Source organism: Benincasa hispida, chromosome 1 (assembly GCF_027475165.1).
Source record: "Benincasa hispida cultivar pf3 chromosome 1, pf3_genome.v1.1, whole genome shotgun sequence".
Lineage (NCBI taxonomy): Eukaryota > Viridiplantae > Streptophyta > Magnoliopsida > Cucurbitales > Cucurbitaceae > Benincasa > Benincasa hispida.
Genome location: NC_143478.1, coordinates 53,451,125 through 53,457,407, shown reverse-complemented (window position 1 = coordinate 53,457,407; position 6,283 = coordinate 53,451,125). Strand labels below are relative to the sequence as shown.

Here is a 6,283-nt window from a genome sequence, read left to right as displayed (position 1 = left end):
GTATGTAGCATGATCGCATAATGTGAACGCAATCTTAGGAAGTGTTAGCTAAAAAATCTCCTCAACTCGTTTCCTTGCATACTCATTGTACTTTCGTGTTATTGACTCTTTTCTCAATTCCGCCGCATAGACTCTATACATTAAATAAACATACCAGCCAATGCATTGATTTATTTGTCACCACAAAGTTATCAGAAATCACCGTCGTATATTGTTTCCTTAGTCCCTGTGTTCGACCCTGGGATTACCAGGAAACCTAGTAGAATTTATACTTGGATTTTGCTAGGAAAACTTGCATGCACAACGCACATTCCACCATCGCATTCTACACCATTATTCCATCGCATTAATCACGCATCAAGTTTTTGGTGCCGTTGCCGGGGATTACGACAATACATTATGCTAACTGTAACTTTTTTATTTTCTTTGCAAACTTTCCATCTCTGTGCACTGCTTTTCCTTAGGTAAGGGAAGAAGCGGGTTTCGTATGAGTGAAGGACAAAATCCTAAGCCCAATTACGACCCAGAGATTGAGAGAACTTTTCGAAGAAGAAGAAGAAGAAACAGTCGCCAACGACAACAAGAGAAAGATCCAAACATGGCAGAGCAACCAGAAGATGGAGCACCAAATGCAAATAATATCATGGCGAATCCCATCCTCTTGGCGAACGATCGCAATAGGCCCATCCGAGACTATGCATCGCCTAACCTTTATGATTTCTCCTCAGGAATCATGAGGCCAGCTCTTGACGGATTGAGATTCGAGATGAAACCAGTGATGCTGCAGGTGATTCAAACTGCCGGACAGTTTGGCGGTAGGCGTAGTGAGGATCTGCACGCCACCTCCAGAGTTTTATCGAGATCTGCAATACGTTTGTGTTCCCAAACATCTCCACTGAGGAGGTTCGATTAACACTGTTCCCATTTTCGTTGTGAGACTAGGCACGAAAATGGGCTTATTCTCTCGAACCAGGGGAAATTACATGATGGGAACAGGTAATGGAGAAGTTCATGAAGAAGTACTTCCCCCCGATGGAGAATGCCAGAAGGAGGAAGTTGATCACTGATTTTGAATAGGATATTGACGAATCGCTCAGTGACGCCTGGATGAGGTTTAAGAGGTTGGTAAGAGATTGCCTGCATAATGGCTTACCAGATTGAACCCTACATTGCAGACGGCTGCCAATGCAACAGTAGCTGGAGGTCTGCTTGATAAGACATACGAAGAGGCCAAGAATATACTTGATCGCATTTTTAAAAATCATAAAGACTGGAGAGAAAGCGATCAAAGATTAAGAATTAAGGACAGTGATGCAAATAACAGGGCCGTCACATCCCTACAGAACCAAATGACTGCGATGATGAATTTGATACAAGGAATCGCAATCAGTAGCTGTAATGCAAAATGTGTCTTATGTCACACAACACGTAAGATGTAATGCAAGAATAGAAATCCAAGCCTATTTCCTCGTTACCAGTTCCCCGGTAATGACGCCATAAATTTGTATCAAAAAATTTGTAATGTAATACAAGCCCATGCCTAAACTTGTTGTGACATAGATTTTATGCGATGATATGTGATACTACTTCTAGATATGCGTTATTAACAAATGTTCTTGTAGTATGCTGTGCGTTGTCACAAGTTTCCTTGCATTGAAACCAAGTATAATTTCACCGCAAGTTTCTCGGTGTGATCCGAGGTCGAACACATGGACTGTTTTAGGTTATTGCGTTGTGCTTGTGATATATGCGACCAGGGTTTTTTTTTTTCAATTTATAAAAGAATTTGTGTACAAGTAATTAAACATGCGATAAAGTAAAGTAAAACGGTAAAAAATGCGACAATAACATAAATTGCATTAAAGTAAATTGCGATAAAGTAAATATAAGCTAAGATGATACAAGATACAAGTTTCATCATACAAGATACTAAGGTCAAGGCTGGCTGTGAAGATTATGCAAAGATCGTGTAATGTGGTGACAAGTCTTATGTACGAAGCAGAAACAGAAAAGATAACTAATATAAACAGCGCAAGTTCCTTAATTGCATTAAAGATATAAGTACTGTTCCGCTTTTTCCTTAGCGTACACCTCTCGGTGATCGACCACGTTCCCAATCTCTGTGGTGAAACAGGGATGAACGTAATGAACGCAAGGTTGCTTCCATCTCTAGAAGTACTACTTGCAAATTAACATATTCTTCTAGCCTTCTCTTGACAGATCAGAATGACATCCTCACTTCTGCTCTCACAGGTGAAGATGCCGTCTAGCATGCCTTAGCTAAATGCATTTATCTCTTTAGCACAGATTAAGTTACTTGTTTAATCCATATTAATTGCCAAAGTGTTAAGAAAACTTCATGGAGAAAACGATTAATAGAGGAATGGAAGTAGACAGAGAAGTGGTAATGAAAGTGATCGAGACATTCAATAAAACTATTTATCATCTGATACATGATTTGTGAATGAAGAGATTAAGAAGATGAAATACACTTGATGAAATAGAGTTAGAAACAAATACAAATAAGCGCCAATGTCTTAGCGCCGGTCTGGATGGAGATTTTCTTGCCGGTATGGATGAAGTGAACGAAAGGATGAGCTTCCCTCTCAGGCTTGCTCAATCAGTAGCAAGGATCTACACAGAGCTTCATGGCGGGGATCTGGCATATTCGCACTGAGACTCACCTCTCGGCCTTGTCTCTTCTCTTCTCGGATTTCTTCCGATTAGTACTCAGCTCAGCCTTTCTCTGAGTAATCCAACATTAATTAGCCCTTGTATCAATTATACCCATATCAAGTATATCTTCTCTAAATTCTATGGGGGTATTTATAGGTGAAAAGCTTTGACTCTTGGCTTGTGGACCCCACTTCTTGTTATGGAAATTTTGAAGATGGAGGAATAAATATTCCTTCTGTTATGCAATCAGATCATCAAATCTGCATAATGGTTAGTTGTACACGTGTCACAATCCTCCGCGTTTGTGTTGCTCAACTGCATCTTTCGATCGGTTGCTCGCATGCGGTGTTGTTTTTATTACCGCATGCGGTTGAAATTCAGCTCTGGATCGACTGTCGCATTGCGCCGTTATTGCGTTAATCGTTTCTCATTATGATTTGACGGGCGCAATGTAACAGAGATGCATTGTTCAATTTCTCGTTGAGCCTTGATCGCAAGCGGTGACTTGGTTTCCTGCAAAATAGAGTAAAAATATCCTCTTCTACCATCTTGCCAATGTTAGTGGGTGTAATTGCGATAATTCCTAATTATTGTATTTCTGAGCTCATTTTCATACGATCGACGCATATTCCTTCACTTTTGGCCGCAATATCTGAATAAGGCAGCATGAACAACTTGTATTTCTATAAGTTATTAGTAGCCCAGGAACACATAGTGGCCAAGACAACGCAATCAACCAAATGAGCACAAGTTGTGCTACTTGCGGTGAAGGCCATCCTATGGAATAATGTCCGAGGAACCCTCAGTCTGTCTATTTTGTGAAGAATAATCTGTTTTCCAATATGTACAACCCTGGGTGGAGAAACCACCTTAACTTTGCATTGAAAAATCAACAACAAAATTTTCAACCAGTGGCGTAAAAGGAAGGGCCACTAGGATTTTTCCCGCAAAAAAATGGTCAAACGCAAAACCAAGCCAGCAGTTCGCAGGCGCCGCAATCTTCATCTTTGGAGAGTTTGCTGAAGCAATATATTGAAAAGAATGAAACAGTGCTTCAGAATCAAGCAACGTCCATCCGCAATCTTGAAATTTAGATAGGACAGATTGCGGGCGAACTCAAGAATAGACAGCAAGGGGCACTGCCGAGCTCAACAGAACTCCTGCGCAACCAGGGGGTATGGAAAAAGAGCAATGTCAAGTTATGACATTGCGGAGCGAAAAGACTGTGGTGGAGGAGAAGAAGGACCCGAGTAGAATTGCTCCAATTATGATGGAACCATAAACCCCATTGACTCAAGAAGAAACAGAAGAAAAGGAAGCGATAGAACCAGAGATTGCATCCACTTCGAAGCCAAAAGAATAGGGAACCGTGAAAATACAGCTGCCACCATTCCCTCAGAGACTTAAAAAGAAGAAAAATGATGAAGGGCAGTATCAACACTTCATGGATATGCTGAAACAGTTGCATATTAACATTCCATTCATTGAAGCGATTGAACAGATGCCCACGTATGCAAAGTTTCTGAAGGACATGGTGACGAAGAAAAGAAGCACTGGTAAGTTTGCAACGGTGGTATTGACGTAAAGTTCAAAATCCATAATTCCACCAAAATGTGCGACCCTGAGAGTTTCACCATACCCTGCTCAATTGGAGGGTTATACATTGGTCAAGCGTTTTGCGATCTCAGGGCCAGCATCAACTTGATGCCCTTTTCAATTTTTAAGCAGTTGAATGTGGAGCAGCTGGCGCCCATGACGGTGACTCTCCAATTAGCTGACAGATCCCTTGTGCATCCAGAAGAGAAGGTGAATGATGTTCTAGTTACGATTAACAAATTTATATTACCGGTAGACTTCATCATCTTGGACTATGTAGTAGACAAGGATGTACCCATCATATTGGGACTACTATTTTTATCCACTAGTCACGCTCAGATTGATGTGTACAAGGGAGAGATCACACCGAACGTGAATGGACAGAAGCTCAAGTTTGATATTATCAGAGCCATGAAATATCCTGAAGAAGAAGACCTCAATGAATCCGACGATGAACCAAGTTTGAATGAAGAAGAAAAGTCTGAAGATGAAAATGAAGATGAGGATGCGACCGTGTCCATAATAGCCTGCAATGCTATCACAGAAAAAACAACCAAAGAAGACAAGCTGACAATGAATGAAGAAAGAAAAACACCAAAATCATCCTTGGAACAACCACCGACAATAGAGCTGAAAACCCTTCCAAACCACCTGAAGTATGCTTTTTTGGGGCAGAATGAAACGCTTCCAGTTATAATTTCCTCTGCACTTCATGAAGATCAAGAAAATGTGCTGCTAAGCATCCTGAGAAAGTATATAAAAGCAATTGGCTGGACGCTAGCAAACATCAAATGAATTAGCCCCGCATATTGCATTCACAGGATTCGTCTCGAAGACAATCAAAATGGATCAATCGAACATCAACGCAGACTCAACCCTGCGATGAAGAAGGTCGTGAAGAAGGAGATAAGTAAGTGGTTAGACACAAGGATTATCTATCCAATCACCGACAGTACGTGGGTCAGCCCCGTGCAATATGTGCCAAAGAAAGGAGGGATCACGGTAGTCCCAAATGCAAATAATGAACCGATACCAATGAGGAGCATCATTGGCTGGCGGATTTGCATGGACTACCACAAACTGAATGTGGTGACAAAGAAGGATCATTTCCCTTTGCCTTTTATCGACTAAATGCTAGATCGCCTAACTGGAAATGATTACTACTGCTTCTTGGATGGATATGCCAGTTATAACCAAATCATGATTGCTCTTGAGGATCAAGAGCAAACCACATTCACCTGCCCCTATGGAACATTTGCGTTTCGATGCATGTCGTTCGACCTATGCAATGCGCCGAACACTTTCCAGAGGTGTATGATGGCCATCTTTTCTGAGTATCTTGAAGATTCTCTAGAAATTTTCATGGATGACTTCTCGGTGTATGGGCAAACATACGAAGTCTGTCTCAACAACCTAGAGAAGATATTGAAAAGATGTGAAGAGACGAACCTTGTGCTAAACTGGGAGAAATACCACTTTATGGTGAAAGAAGGTATTGTGCTTGGGCACAAAGTCTCCAAGGATAGGCTGGAGGTGGACAAGGCAAAGATTGAGGCGATTGAAAAGCTTCCACCTCCAGCGATTGTGAAGGCTGTTAGGAGCTTCTTAGGACATGCTGGCTTTTATAGACGCTTTGTGAAAGACTTTTCAAAGATTGCACAACCATTGAGTGCATTGTTGGAGGCAGAAAGAACATTTGACTTCGATGACCAATGCCTTAACGCATTCAAGATATTGAAGGATGCATTAACAACCGCACCTGTGTTGATCGTACCGGACTGGACACAACCCTTTGAACTAATGTGCGACGCAAGCGGCTATGCGATGGAGGCGGTGCTAGCACAAAAAAAGAAAACAATGCTACACCCCATCACATATGCAAGTAAAACCTTGAATCCTGCTCAAACAAATTACACGACCACAGAAAAAGAATTTCTTGTAGTGATATTTGCATTGGAAAAACTCAAAGCTTACCTGTTGGGAGCTAAAGTAATCATTCACACTTATCGCT

At 41.3% G+C, this 6,283-nt stretch overlaps 1 non-coding gene across 1 annotated transcript; it reads right to left on the bottom strand.

The window, feature by feature from the left end:
- Positions 1 to 1,044: 1,044 nt before the first annotated feature.
- On the bottom strand, positions 1,045 to 1,151 carry LOC120070377 (small nucleolar RNA R71). The gene has a single exon (XR_005479873.1). It is a non-coding gene; the product is annotated as a small nucleolar RNA R71 (small nucleolar RNA).
- Between the last annotated feature and the right edge of the window lie 5,132 nt (positions 1,152 to 6,283).